A 15,997-nucleotide genomic window follows, 5' to 3' on the forward strand; every position below is an offset into this window, starting at 1 on the left:
ATGATTTTTGACACATTTGAGTCATTGGTTATATTTTGATGGAGGAACCCAAAGATACTGTTAACTTAAATTTTATTCATAAAGGAATATTTAAATAAATCATCAGAGCCATTCCTTCTTTGAGTTAAATTGCTCATTGTATTTGGAGGAGAGGTGTCTGGGGAATGGTAGGATGGAGAAATGAAAGACATGAACATAAGCTTATGCGTAGGCTAGCATTAATAGGCATTGGGTGCTTTCAGCTTTGCTATAAATTATAAAACTAATAATGACTTGCATAAATGAATAGGAAACTACAAATTACTTTATGGTTAGGAAATTCTGAAAGACTGGTGGTATTGACTTTCCCTGAGACTGTAATTGGAAAAAGTGAGGTTGTTTAAAATGAAAATTGATTTACATAAATGTCTATCATGGCCTTTTATTTTTGTGGACAAGGGATATTAATGCATTCCTTATGTTTTTAATTTCTACAAGCCCTAGTGAACATTAAGCTTTCACATGACACAAAAAAGGATGATGGCTACTTGTATTTCAAGCCACAGTGGTTGATGGTTCAGTCCCAAAGATTAACTGAGCCAAGAATTGTAAATGTTTTTAGAGCAAATTCTGTGTTTATTCAATTAATCAACTCAACAGATAATTATTGTCCCAGCTCTGTCTGCTACTGTGCTGTTTGCAAGGTATACAGTGTACAACATCCCCCTTTGCCACCACAAAAGATACAGCCTAAAAGATGACACAAGAGAAGTATTTATCTCAGTCCGTTGTATCCTCTGTTTGATGCAAATAAATTTTTATTAAAATAAAAAAATGAAAAAGGAGGTATAACTAAGAACCCAACTAAGAACAATAAATCATTGGCAACATAACAAAGTTATCTACCAGAGCAGTGAAGCCCGGTTCTGCAAATGGAAGGAAGATGGGAAAGTGTCCAGGAAGGGTTTTAGAGGAAGTGTGTGTGTGTGTGTGTGTGTGTGTGTGTGTGTGCAGCTATGATACTTCCAGGTAGAGACCAGAAAGGAGATGAGGTGAGAAACAGGTAGGGAAGGTTGAGAAATATAAGAAGCTCAGTCTGAGGAGAGATACAGAGAGAATCAAGATCAAGACTGGAGCAGGTTAGGTCAGTCCTTGGTAGGCCCTGCAGACCATGGCTAGGGATTTGGTGCACTGCAACCATTAAAATCTTCAAGTGGTGGATTGCAATGACTAGATTTTTGGTTTTGAAAGGTCACTTTGATGGGTGAGAGGAGAACTTATGAGAAAAGAAAAAATTGGAATCCTAAAGTGATAGCTCCAGTGATTTAAAAATGGTGATAACTTGATTGAAGGCAATGGCAGTGAGGACGAGAGAGGGGAGGGGCAGGAGACACATTAAGGAGAAAATCTGACCTGACTTGATCCATGATTAGAATTGAAGTTCACAAATATTGTGCAAGAAAATGAAGAGGCAAGATTGACCACCAGGGTCTGGTCTTGGGTAGAGACACAGCCATAAAGTTGTCTCCGATGCATTCATTAATATAGAAGAGAAAGAGCAAGACTGTGGGTGGAAAACAAGATAAAAACTCAATGTTAGAGGCCTTGAATTTAAGATGGTCAAGGGACTTTCATGTAAATAAGCAGGAACCAACTGGACATTAAAGTCAGGAGCCCAGCAGGGGGTCTGGCCTAGACATGTACTTCTGGAAGTTGCCAACACATAGGTAGAGTTAAAAATATAAAGTGAATATGATTGTCTAGGGAGAGAAAGTGGAAGGAAGAGATGCCACCCTCTGTGGGTGGGCAGGAAGAGGCTAGTCACAAAGGAGATGGGAAGAAGTGGTCTAGGTTGTCACTAGGAGGAAGTGTTGTCATGGAGACCAAGAGGAGAGGAGCTTCAAGACAGAAAAGCCATCAGAAATTTCAGATGTCACAGAGGGATTCAATTGCTCTATCTGTTGCTTTGGAATAAGGAGACTTGAGTCATCTATTATGAGTTAGTTAGGCAGAGGATGCTAATCTTTAGATCAGTTGTTGTAAAGAGGAGTAAAGGTTGGGGTTCCATCTCTGAGTGGCCACACGTGCTTTTGCTGCATGAGTACATCCTATCCCCTCTCAGCTCTATTTGATGCCACCAGGATACGAGTGAGCACAGGATTTACCAACCTCAGCTCCACTGACATCTGAGACCAGAGTCCTCTTTGTGGTGAAGGGATGTCCTGTTCACTGTCACAGGAACCCCAATGTTTTCCCTTTGGTTACCCTGCCTGCACACACCGGCCCAAAGAAATTTATGAGGGCCCTTGGTTTCAACTGTGGGAGGCTTAGGGAGGCTTAACAGCATCCCTGGCTTTCAATGCCAGATGCCAGTCCCACTCCCCTGTCCCTAAGATGTGACAACCAGCAACTTCTCCAGGCAACGTCAAATGTGCCCTGGGTGGTAAAATTGTCCCAGTTGAGAGCCATTGCTCTGGACCAGTAGCAAGGGAGCCCAGATTGCATCCTTCATCAGGATGGGAGCACGGACCACAGAAATAGATTTTAGGTAAACACTGACACAGCCATAAAGTTATCTCAGAAAAGATGTGTGTTGCCCTAACTGGTTTGGCTCAGTGGATAGAGCGTCAGCCTGCGGACTCAAGGGTCCCAGGTTCGATTCTGGTCAAGGGCATGTACCTTGGTTGCGGGCACATCCCCAGCAGGAGGTGTGCAGGAGGCAGCTGATCAATGTTTCTCTCTCATTGATGTTTCTAACTCTCTATCCCTCTCCCTTCCTCTCTGTAAAAAATCAATAAAATATATTAAAAAAAAAAAGATGTGTGTTGATGGGAGCCAAATAACCAAGCCATGCAGACCTTCACTGTTTGGGTAAAACATTATTTTTTTCTGAAACAATGAACAAATTGTCTCTAGAAGAACAGTACAAAATGGTACAAGTCAATAATAGAAAAAAATTCCATATATACGCAAGGAAGCAAGAGCTTGTCGCACTCACCATTAATGTAGGGATGGTGAGCAGGACCTGCATAGCTCTTTGGTAATCGTCTTCACAGATCTTCAGTAGTTGATTATAATACCAGCTGAGAGTCGTGTAATTTGTTCCTGACCTCACCTCTGCTTTCCTCAAAGTGAAAATTCGGGTGAAAATTTAGTTCTTAAGGCAGAAGCAATGTTTCCCCCATGTCACTTGGTTTGGTTTTCTACTTTCCAAAATCTGGGGTTATTTATGGTTATTAGCAGACTTATTTTCTCTTGCTGATTTTTACTAAAATGATGGTATGCGTAAGCCCCTTGGTAAGGATTTTCCTCTCCTACTGATTATGCAGCTGTGATTTACGCTTAGGTCTTGGTGAGTGGTCATCATTCATTGGTTTGTTCTGTCAGTCAACAAATAATGATCACGTGTCTGCCTGGTGAGGCACTGTGCTGCCCACCGGGGAGACTGGGAACGTTATAGATGTGATGGTTGCCCTACAATTTGCTCAGCTTCTGGAGAGAGATAATGAACAAGTTAAATATACATTTAAAAGATAAAATAAATAAACATTGTGGTCATTGCTTTGTAAAAATTAGAGTTATGTGATTGCAATCGGAGGGGTTACATGGGAGGTCTGACGTAGATAAAGGGGCCAGGAAGGCAGATCAGAGGGACAACATTGTTCTACTGCCTAAAGGATGAGATCCAGCCAAGTACTTGAGGGGCTGGAGAAGGTAAAGCCTCTCTCAGGGACAGAAAGGACAACAGTCTAGTGAGCAGGGGGTGGGGAGGATGCTAGTCAGGGAGGCAGATGCCAGCTCACAAAGGACCTGTTTGCACTTGCATTTTGGTCTCAACAACAAAAGGAAAACTGGTGAGTTAAGCTGGAGATAAGAAAAGATTTGTGACCAAAGTTTTTAGAGTATTATTTTGTCTATTTTATGAAAACTGCATGGGGAAGATTAAGAGTGGAAGCAGAAGACCAGCAAAGAGGCCATTGATCAGCTCAGTGGTAGGGGATGAGGGCAAGGTGGAGGGTGGTGGGAGTAGACAGAGAACTGGGCACTGAGATGTGTGTCGGGTACAGAACAGATGAGATGTGCTAAGCAGAATACTTGCCCCAGGAGATCTCAAGCCCAATTCCCAGAACCTGTGGATATGTTACCTTACACGACAAAAGGCACTTTGCAGATATGATTAAGGGTACAGATCATGAGATGGGGAGATCACCCTAAATTCCAAGTGAGGCCAACCTAGTGGATTCTTAAAACCAGGGGATCTTCCCCAGCTGACCCAGGGAGGTGCAATGGAAGGAGAAAAAGAGATGCAAAGCCTGAGAGGGACCTGACCCACCACCGTTGACTTTGAAGGTGAAGGAAGGTGTCTGTGAGCCAAGGAGTGTGGGTGCCTCTAGAAAGGCTAAGGTTGTCATCTGGCTGTCAGCCAGGAACAGGGGGTGCAGTGCAGTCACTGCGAGGAAGACACGGCTGCACAACCAGAATGAGCAAGGAAAGGGCCTGTCCCCAGAGGCTCCAAAAGGGAGCGTGGAGCATGGTCCTGCTGACACCTGCATGTTAGCCCAGGGGGTCTCAGGTCAGGCTTCTGCCTTCACGCAGACTTGACTTTGGATGGTGAACACACGATACAATATACAGACGATGTATTATAGACGTGAACACCTGAAACCTACATAATAGAATTATGTAATAATGGTTAATGTTATTAACTAGCATCACCCCAATAAATCCAATAAAAAGTAAGAATCAGAAAAAAAATGTTTGAAATGTCTGCAAGATATTTAAGTTAGTGGCACCGAGCAGGTAACTGATTATGTAAGTCTGGGGTACAGATAATTTTGAACTAATGACAAACTTTTGGACGAGAAAGAAGACAGGTATTTACAGATACAGATATTTACAAACATGGGACTAGCTGGGCAGACCTGATAAGCGAGTGTCGATGGAGAAGCCGACTAAGCCCACTGGTAAGATGCTGCAATAGTCGGAGGTTGGGTGGAGCAGGAGACATCACAGGTAACAGAAGGAGCCCCAGAGTGGCAGGGAGAAAACCAGGAGAGCACAGCAGAGTAAGTCACGAGACGGGTGGGTATAGTGAAGGAGGAAGTGGCCAACTCTGCCCAATGCTGCTAAGGGTCTGGTGGGAGGATGACAGGAGAGTGCCACTGAACTTGGCAATGTGAAGGAGACCCTGGATTTGGGGGAGATCACATTAGGAGAGTGGTGAGAATGGAGAATGAATAGGATCAAGATGAAGAGGTGAGGAGTGGCTGGGTGAGGTGATTAAGTTTAGTTAATGAGTCTTGCAATTTTATTCCCAGGACACAAGAACAAAGAATGGAGAGGTCTTGTCCGGAGGTGGATAAGGGCCAAGAGATGCCTTTAAAGATGGATGTGGTTGGTGTACTGATATGAATAATCTAGTAGGGAGAGAAGTTGATCTAGGAGAGAGAGACTAAGCGAGGAGTAGAATATCTGAGAAGGGAATAAGAGATGGGACCCAGTTCACAAGCAAAGGAATGTACCGGTGCTGTTCCATGAGGTAGGAAAGCAGAGAGGACGGATGGACACGCTGTTTAGGTCTGTAGATTTATTGGTGGGATTCTGAGGAAGAATAAATTCCTGACAGCCCACCAGCCCAATCTTTCTACATTAGTATTGTCTTCATCACAACTTGGGAGTCATAATCCAAACATTCAGATGTCAGGAGGGAGTTGACACTGGGTCATTTTGATGCAAATGGCATTTTTATGACTGTACTAAATATGTTTATGGCGTCGGTAAGGAGGAAGTCTTGGAGGTGGAACAAAACGATGCCTCTGGGAAAGAACATGAACAGTTTTACTGAGAACAGTAACTAACTACTCACTCGCTCACCTCACTCACTCCCTGGGGTCTTGTGAATCTTCTCATCTTTTTATTATCAGGCACCTGTGAGGTTGGAAGCGAGCCTTATCAAGAACTTGGCTCTTGGGGGTGTGATGCCAGTTGTTTTGAGTCAAACAACTTATTTCCCCAGGTGACCTTGAAAGCGGAGACAGTCATTATTGAGCTGATGTGATGGCTCAGATTCTAGATGTATTTCTTTTTTACAAAATATATTTTTAATAATTCCAGAGAGGAAAAGAAAGGGAGAGAGATAGAAACTTCAATGATGAGAAAGAATCATTGATTTGTTACTTCCTACACACCCCCACTGAGGATCCAGCCCACAACTTGGGCATGTGCCCTGGCCGGGAATCGAACAGTGACCTCCTGGTTCATAGGTTGATGCTTAACCACTGAGCCACGTCAGCTGGGCTAAAGGTATTTCTTTTCCTTGGGCCAAGTTAACTGTACTGTCTGAAATGATCAGTACCCGGCCTAGTCTTCAGCGGTCCACAAGGAGAAAGAAAATACTAGAAGATTTTTATTAAAGTACAGTTGATATACAATATTACATTATTTTAGGAGTACAACATGAGGATTTGACATTTATACATGAAGTGATAACCAGCGTAAGTCTAGTAACCATCTGTTACTGTACAAAGTCATTATGGTAATATTGACTGTGTCCCTGTGGCATACATGACATCCCCATGACTTTTTTATTTTATAACTAGAATTTTTATGGTAGTACTTTTTACCTCATTCTCTTAAAATTCTTGTATATTGCGGTATATAGAAAACATGAATACAATTATATATGCATGCAATTTATGGCTAAATAAAACCCAGATAGTAGTGACTGTGGGCCAATTCTTCACTCCCAGGAGTGGGTTAGCACCTGCACACTGACGTGATGATGGAAGGAGCTGCGACGTCCAGGAGGAACTCCCCCAGGACTTCATTATTGAGACTGACCTCTCCCTTCTCTTCATTATGCATGTGTGACATGTTCTCAGGTGACTTCTAGAAGCTAAACTAACTTGTCGCATATTTAAAGGTTATAAACAAAAGTGGCCATGGCTTTGCTTTTGCTCGAAAAAGGAGGAAGGAGGTTATGGTGAGTGCCCTCGCTTCTCTTACCTGCACTAGGAATGCTTACAGGGGAAGTATTTGCATGCAGCCATGGGAAGCCAAACAAGACATCTGAAAGCATTTTTATTTTACTTTAAATTTTAAAATAAGGTATTTTAAAATTTTATTTGCAATTGGTTTAGCTCCAAATAAAGTGTATTTATTTGACTACCTTGCCTGTGTGGGTTGCCCTGATGATTTTCCTCCTCTTTTTTATTAAATTGTGATACTAAATACTAAGCCAGACCTAACACAGAAATGAAGACACGCAGACTTTTCAAAGATTATGTAGGCCCTTGGGTGGGACCTCTTTGGCAGGAGCTGGCTTGAGGTCATAAGCTTTTCAACCCTCTGGTAAGTACTTAATAAAGTCATTTTTCATGACAAAGATGAACTACAAAGTGGATTTCACATGGTGAACCAGGGCAGGCCTGGGCCTGAGGCCACATCTGACTCATGTCCATGGTGCCTTCCTTCTGATTCATGCCCATAGTGTTTTATGATTCATGTCTCAGCCCCTCTGTTTGACCTGGCCTGATCCAGCTGTAGTCAATCTCATCGCATGTCACACATTTCCTCCCCTTCCATCCTTCTCTTATTGTACCCCCTAAAATTTAATAGAAGGCACAAGCTGAGGCAGGGCCCTGACTGGTGCCACAACAGGCTCTGGAAGTAGAAAGCTCCGGGCCTCCTCTGGGGGTTATGTCTCCAGGCTGTGTAGGACCGAATATTGGTTTATTGATGAAGATGGCAGCTAAAATCTGCCTGCCAAGACCAGAGGCCTGGGTCGAGGCACATTAGGGAAGCTGCCTTGAGCCTGTGTTTGTATAGCAAACATGTTGTTTTCACGTAATTGTATGCTGCTGTGGGTGGCTTGGAGAAATACCCATCTGAGACACCCTTGGGGTTAGGTCTTGCTGGAGGTGAGAGGGTCCCTCCTAGAGAATTTGATGTGGGGTAATGACAGAAAGGTTATTATTTCAAAGACCAAGGTTGACACATCAGTTTAGAAGACTCCCTGGTGGTAGGCACCTGGCACCTAACTCCTCTGGAATAGGAGATCCAATTTTCTGATTTTACTTGTTTTCTCTGGTGGAAAAAAAAAAAAGCTTTTGGGGCTCAGAGTGGAAGAGGACTGAGGGTTGGTTCTAGACACAGAGGTGAGGACTGGCCAGAAGGAAGTAGGTGTCAGTGCTGTCTGCTGCTCTGATTACATCTTGTTGGGTAACAAAACATCCAAGTTTGTAGCCTAAAATAATAACCATTGCATGATGTTCACAGTCTGCAGTGATTTCTCTGTTCCATGAGGAATGGCTAGGATGATTTGGTGGAATTCTGCTGGCAGCTGGTCTGGTCTGGAAGGACCACTCGCCTGATGCCGGATCAGGTCAGCCTGTCTCCCTTACCAAAACCCTTGTGTGGGTTTTGTGGCTTCTCTACATGGTCTTTCCTACAGGACACTTGGGTGTCTCATAGGGCAGCTCAGGCTCCAAGTGCAAGTGCCCCAAGAGACAGGAAGTGGAAGCTGCCAGCTCTGGGTTGGAATCCTGCACATCACCACTTCCCCCATATTCCATTAGCCAAAGCAGCCACATGATCCCTCAGGTTCAATGGGAGGGGGCAGCGACCCCACCTCTCCACGGGAAGGATGCCAAAATGTGGTGCCCATCTTTCATCTGCCATTTGTGCTTTTCTCTTTGAACTTGGCTTTTGTTTTATACTTTGCTTCAGTCTATTTCTCTCTTCCCCAACACTTAGTCAAAATGAGCAGAAGTAGGAGTAGGAGCTGTGTCCTTGCCTGGAATCCAGTGGTGGGGGAGGAGGGTCGGTCTCAGAGGGGGCCAGGAACCATGGGAGTAGGGATTGGGAAAGAGGTGACCAAAAGAGCCTAAGACACCTCAGGGATCTTTAGGAGTATTTGCGAGAACTCTTTATGTCCCCCAATATGTAAGATGAGGGTGGGTGTCATATATTTGGATAACAATAGAAGACAAGAGGACTGGGGGATACCTTGTTTTTATGACATAGAACTTCTGACATCTTCCCCATCAGAAAGTTCACTTCACAGAAACAAGGATTATATCTGGCTTTGTCGTTGCCATGTCTGAAGCACCCAGCAAATGCCAAATCACCATTTGTTGAGTAAATACACAGCTGTGAATTTATTATTGTTATGTGCTATTCACTCTGTTGGGATTTTACATACATTGCCACATCTAACATCATGACAACCCTATGTTGTTATTATTCCCATTTGACAGACAAGGGGAATGAGGCTTAGAGATAATAATCTTCCCACTGACACACTGGTGGGCCGTTGCATAGCTGAGTGAGGGGCATGTCCACCTAAACTTTAGGGGATGAAAAGGAGACTGGCGTTGAGTTTCTGAAAGGGAAAAGTAAGAACAAAACACAACAAAAGCCCTTGAGTGAGTGTAGAAAACAGCCATTGTGTGGTTCACCCCGATCATTTAGGAAAACATGAGCACACTCTTCCAGGAGAGAAGAGCGAAGCTCCAATCCAGGATTCTAACAGCTTCAGTCATTGTCCCCACGTTTTAACCAGGAAGAAGTGGCGCAGGCCCACTACGGTAAGCATCACTCGATGGTCATACCTTCCTAGAAAGGTCATTATTTAGTGACATCACACAATTGTTTGCCAATTTTATCTTTTGGTCTGGGAAATGGTTATAAAAGAGCCCTGGACCAGAAGCTCCAAAGCCTGAGGCTGGGACATTCACACATCTCAGGACCCAGAGCAAAACATTCCATGAGAATGAATTCTAAAATCCATTTAATAAGTAAGAAGAACTGGATGGATAATGTGCTTTGGGTAACATCTCACAGGCATTCTTTTGGCTGTCACCTTCAATCCTTATAGGTTCCTTTCCCGCCCTGCCCCGATGTCATCCTCATGTTCATTTCTAACTTAGCATGTTGCTCCGGCCTAATTTCTAGACTCCTGCTTACTCCTCATCCCATTCTAATGTCCTAGTGCAGTGGTCGGCAAACTGCGGCTCGCGAGCCACATGTGGCTCTTTGGCCCCTTGAGTGTGGCTCTTCCTAAGCCTTAGGAGTACCCTAATTAAGTTAATAACAATGTACCTACCTATATAGTTTAAGTTTAAAAAATGTGGCTCTCAAAAGAAAGTTCAATCGTCGTACTGTTGATATTTGGCTCTGTTGACTAATGAGTTTGCCGACCACTGGGCTAGTGATTCTTCCGCACCTTTTCCTATTCTTACTTTTGGTGTTGGAAGCCCTTCTCCTCCAGAGACTAAATCTAGGAATTCCTTTCACTGTGACCCTGAAAACCTCTGTTAACAAGACTGAACTGCTCACTCTCCTGTTATCATTCATCAACCTTCCCATCTCAACTGCAACCCAGCTTCCCACCGATGCAACTTTCCTCAGCTTTTTACCATGAAGGCCACCCCTCCTCCCAATTCTTCATCCCTGGGATGCCTAGGAGAGGCCAACAGAGTCAGTTTTCATAATTGTTGTGCAGAGGGACCAACAGTTTGAAATTTGTCAATGTTTCAGGAAAAATTATCCAACATTTTGAAACACAGCCAAAAAGGTGGGTGGCACGTCTTTTAATATCATACAGGGGCAGAGGCCAGTCAAGGGTTGACTAGGAAAGTGTACTTATTTCATCTCATTGTTTATTACTGCTCAGAGTAATAACATAAAGTGACTTGTTAAGTGCTTTGGCCTGATAGAGATACAAATCATTCATGTCTGGCGGAACAGATGACTCTAAAGTTTTATGGCCTATTCAGCATTTACAAGTTTTATATCCAACTCAACAATCTCTTTCTAACATTACTTTACTAAGTTGCCCATTAATGTCTTAGCTCCTCAGGTGTTCTCTGAACTGGTCATAATATCTTACCAGTTGCCTCATTAGCTAATGAGTTCAATAAAACCTTTAACACATGTTCATTTTATATTTTCCCAGGAGTCTCTTTTTGAAGATTATACTCTAACAAAGTAAAGCCCTGACAGGTAGAAAGTGCTATATGTTCATTTTGCTGAGAGAAGGTGTACGCGGGAAAAGTGGAAGATAAAGCCGAGGGGAAAGGCTAGGGGCTCCCTCAGAGGGTGTGATATTGAATAAAATCATCTGCCCCTGGTTCACTGGTAACGAACAACCGCTGATGGTTTTATGGGAAGAAGATTGGCTTGGGTGGACTTGTGTTTTCTTGAGGCTTCATATGTAGGGCTAACTGAACTGAGGATGGAACACAGGGGAGGTGACGAGGGGGTGCAGGCAGCCACTGCTGTTGGAGGGTCCCAGATTAAGGAGTAGCAGTGGGGTGTCATGATCAAGACAACCAAGCAGACCAGGCAGGAACCCTGTTCGACACTCAGCCTCAAAAGGTTAAATCATTTTCCACCGACTCTTCCCCATGAGCCGGCTATCATGGTTTTGTTCTTTACCATTTCCCAATATGCTGGCTTTCAAACCAAATACTCAAACTTACCATGCTTTCAGATGAAAATGCCATTTTCTCTCATGGCCCAGTTTATTTAAGATGTTAAACGGGTTAACCTCAATGGCTCATATTCATTTTGACTCAAACTCACAACACGTGTCTGTTAATTTCAGTGACACGTGTTCATCTCAGGGCAAGTAAGGATGAGGAACAAGTTGAAACCAAGAAGCCAAATGACGATCAAGACACAGTCCCAGGAAATAAAGCAGAAAGGAACAGGAAAGGTCTGGGCCCTCAGTGCGGAGCCAGGGAGAGAGGTGGCCTGTCAGAAGTCCTTAAGAATTCAACATCACGACACACAGAACACCCCCATTCTGTGGGAATGTTCCCAAGGGCTCACTGCTGACAAGTCTTGAGTATCCATGACTCACTTACACTTGAAGAGAGCTGAACTTCAAGGGGGAAAAGATAAAAAATAATATATCCTGCTTGGGTCTATTGGCTTTTCTTATCTCAAAAATGGGAATAACTCAGTGGTGTTGCTGGACTTTCTCACTCTGTTCTGATGAAATGGGGGCTTGCTGGCTACCCAGGCGTTGCATTCCAGACCTCTCCCTCGCCCCCTGGATGGGAGCACAGCCTGGTTTCCGTCTTCAGTGCAGCAATGTCATTGGGAGGACAAGCATGTCTGGGTGAGGTATCATTTTGGTTCAGCCGCTAAAACCGAGTAAGCCAGCCAACTGCTGATGCAGCAACACATCTGAGCTTCCTACGTTTATTCAGAACCCAGCGGCGTTTACCTCTTATCTGTGGAGACTGTGAGGCTGATAACAGTGGGATCATTAGTCAGAGACCGCTGTTTCTCATTTAATAGCTCGGGACACTACAAGATTCGCACCTGGTGCAAATGGACTCACCCTGAGATCATTTAATTCCCACAGTTGGGAGAGAGGGCTCCTGCGGCCAGGAATACTTCTCATAGTTTGTAGAGATGGTGGGTGACAATGACTGACTTTCCTATTTCTTTCCTCCGCAGGCTGGCTGTAGGGGACCCAGTGGCAGTCGCTGTGGGAGGAGACACAACCTTCAGCAGATTCCAGAACTGAAAGGAGCAGGGGCCAGGTGTGCAGGATCCCCATGATTAATACCAGAAAAATATGGTGTTTTAAACAATCTCCTGAGAATCTTAGCAGCACCTTAAATATGAGGAAACCAGGACTATGGCTTTGGAGAGGCGAGCTAACTACCCTCAGGACAACCGCAAGCATCCCGGGAGCTGTGTTTCTCACCACTCCTCGGCCCGTGCGTCAGGCACGGCAAGTCCTTCTGACGGCTGTTTTCTCCTCCTGGAATGCTCTTCCCTTCCTTTTTACCTGTGGCCATTTTATTCATTGCTCACAACCAACCTCACATGCTCCCTCCTCCGCCACCCTTGCTTCCCTGACGCCCCCTTCGTCTGCTCCAGGTGGGATGAATCTTTCCCACTGGAGCTCCATTAGCCCTTATAGCTCAGTGTTTCCACTTAAACCTCATGCAGGTTATCATGCTTTCCTCAACTCTCAGGCTCCACCATCATCCCCGTGGGGAGGTGGCCTCTGCAGTAACGGAGAGCAAAACAGCCTTTGCACAACCTTATGTGTTTCCCTCCTGTGGAGCTGAGTCTATTGAGACCCACATGACGCATGGTCTTGTCCTGTTGCCAGAGCCACTCCACAGGTTTGGGCTCCTCCTGATGAGTCTCTGTTCCCGTCACCTGCAGCAGGATGGGCAGTCTTATCTGAGTGGCCAGAGCAAAGGCAATGCTTCTCCCCCAGCAACTGTAGAATGTGCACAACTTCCTCAGCTGCAGCGTAGGCCTCCGGGGGCTCCTTCGGGGTGGCTCCTGCACCTGCTCCCCCTGCCCAGCCTTTGTTGGAGAGCATCCTTATTTTTCTGGTCTCCCCATTCATCTGGTCTTCTCTTTGCTGCAGCCAGGCTATCAACCACTTCTCCATAAAACCCCCCTTTTTTTATTGCACAGTAGAATTTAGGAACCAAGATCTGTGCATTGGGCCTGCTAGCTGTTCCTGGGACATCCTTGCTCCCAGGCCCTAGCCTGCACGCACACATCTGTGTTTACTTGGGCATATACTTATTGAAACATACATTTTATAAAAACACTAGAGGCCCAGTGCACAAATTTGTGCACAGGTGGGGTCCCTCAAGGTGGCCTGTAGAGATTGGGCCCCAGCTCACACCCCCAGACTCCCAGCCCCGCAGCACCGCCTGGCACCCTGCCTTAGCCTGGTGCCACCTCCTCACCTGCTCCACCATCCTGCCTGAGGGTGATTGATTGGGGCCAGGCCCCCCACCAGGCTCCCTCAATGCCTGGGAGCCAGGTAGCAGCCCCATCCCCCGCCGCCATTGCTGCTGGTCACTGTCTGTGGGGCGATCAGCGGGGCAATTGGGCCCCCGCTCACACCCATCTTGGCCTGGTGCCACCCACTCACCTGCTCCACCATCCCCTGTGGTCCCGCTCTTGTCGGGGCTGGCAGTGCCTCTGCTGCCAGCGCCACAGTCACCAACACCTGCCATGTTCCATGCCACCCCCTGGTGGTCAGCACATGTCATAACGAGTGGTTGAACTCCTGGTCTAACAACCACTGGAGGGGGCAATTTGCACATTAGGCACAATCCAACACCACTCGGTTCGGTCTGGCCTTTTGTTACCATTATGCTGTCTTAGTTATTGTAGATTTATAGTAAGTCTTAAAATTGGTGGTAGGAGTCTACAACCCCTTCTTATTTGTTCAGTTCTCCTACACACATGCCATGGCTGAAATTGCTAACTCACAGCCCGGAGAAAAACAAATTGACAAATAAAGTATAGTGTCATGTCCAGTTCTTTCTGTCTCTAGCCCTTCAGGACTGACCCAGTCCAGACAAGTCCCAAAGGTACCCCGGTCAGCTCCCTTCTCCCATGGTCAGCAGTTAGCTCTGGGAGTTACTTCTCATGATCTGCGTTCCCTCTTCAGCCTGCCCTGCACCCAACGTGCTCGTTGATAGAAAATCGAAAATCACCATTGGAAGCCAGAGTAAAAACGTTTGCAGTCAAGATCCTCCAGTGGATGCTAGAATTGATGAGCTGAAGTTTTCATGTATTTGCTGCCAGCAAGTTCATGCTTCATAATGTACAGTTTTATGGATTTTTGACAAACAACTAGTCTTTCATTGACTGCCACCGTTCCTTAGAGAATGTTTCTGCTCCCCACCCCCATGCCCTCGGGATTCCTTTCACAGTCAAACCTCCCCCCAGCCCCTGGCAACCACTGATCTGCCCTCCATCATTATAGCTTGGCCTTTTCCAGAATGTCATATACATAGTTTTATAATGTGCAGCCTTTGGGACTAGACTTCCTCACACAGCCAAGTGCACTCAAGGTTCATGCATGGTGTTGTGTAAGTCCAGCTATTCCTGTTTATTCCATTGGGTGTGTGTATCATGGTTTATCCATTCTTGTTTAGAGTTCCCATGTGTTCTTTCCAGCTTTTGGAAATGAGAAATAAGGTTCCTATAAAAATTCACAACCAGGTCTTTATGTGAACATAAGCTTTTCTTTTCTTGGGTAAATAAATAGGAGTGGGATTGCTGAGTCATGTAGATGGTGTATGTTTGACTGTAAGAAAACGCTCAACTATTTACCAAAACACTTTACCATTTCGCGCCCTCACCAGCCAGCTCTGTGCCCAGCCGGCACAGCCAGGTTCAATGAGCCTGAGAGGGGGCAGTGAAGGACTTAGAAAAGACAGACAAAAGAATAAAGCTGGACCTAGGTGGGACGCTGCCCTCTCTGATGGAGAGACAGTGCCACAGCCTGCATGCCGAGTCTTTATTTTATAGCCAGATTCCATGAGGCAAAGTAAGGATGTGGTTTCAATGTTCTCGAGGGTTTCGAATCTACTCAATCACATGCACCTGATCAAGCTTTGTTTACTTGCTGCAGCTCCCGCAGCCCATATCACTCAGCCACGTGGGACCACAGGTTCGGACCATAAGGTCAAGCTTACAACTATAGCCTTTGGCTATAACTGTGCTGGGACTTGCACGTGGCTTTGCCACGAGAAGATTGTGCCCTCTCATTAGTCCCAGGCTTGAACCTGCCCAAACGCTGTAGCCGCTCTGCACCAGCTCCCAGTGGGAGACAGTTCCGGTTTCTCTGCACTCCTGCTGGCATGAGGTATTGTCACATTTTTTTGGGTTTAGCCATTCCAATAGACGAGGTGTGGTGTTCTATTGTGTTATTACATACATTTTCCTGATGATTGATGGTCATAATTTTTAATATGCTTATATGCCATTATTGGAGACATACCTGTTAAGATCATTTGCACATTAAAAAAAAACTGGGTTGCTTATTTTCTTGTTTTTGTGTTTTGAGAGATCTTTATGTATTCTGAATGCAAGTCCTTTATCAGAAATGCAATTTCCAAATATTTTCTCTCAAAGTGTGGTTTGTCTTTTCAAAGCAAAAGTTTTTAATTTTGATAAAGTCCAATTTCTCATGTATCCCCTTTATGTAATGTGGGTTGATGTTATAATTAAA

The sequence above is a fragment of the Myotis davidii genome, unplaced genomic scaffold (genome assembly GCF_000327345.1).
Source record: "Myotis davidii unplaced genomic scaffold, ASM32734v1 scaffold227, whole genome shotgun sequence".
Taxonomy (NCBI): Eukaryota; Metazoa; Chordata; class Mammalia; order Chiroptera; family Vespertilionidae; genus Myotis; species Myotis davidii.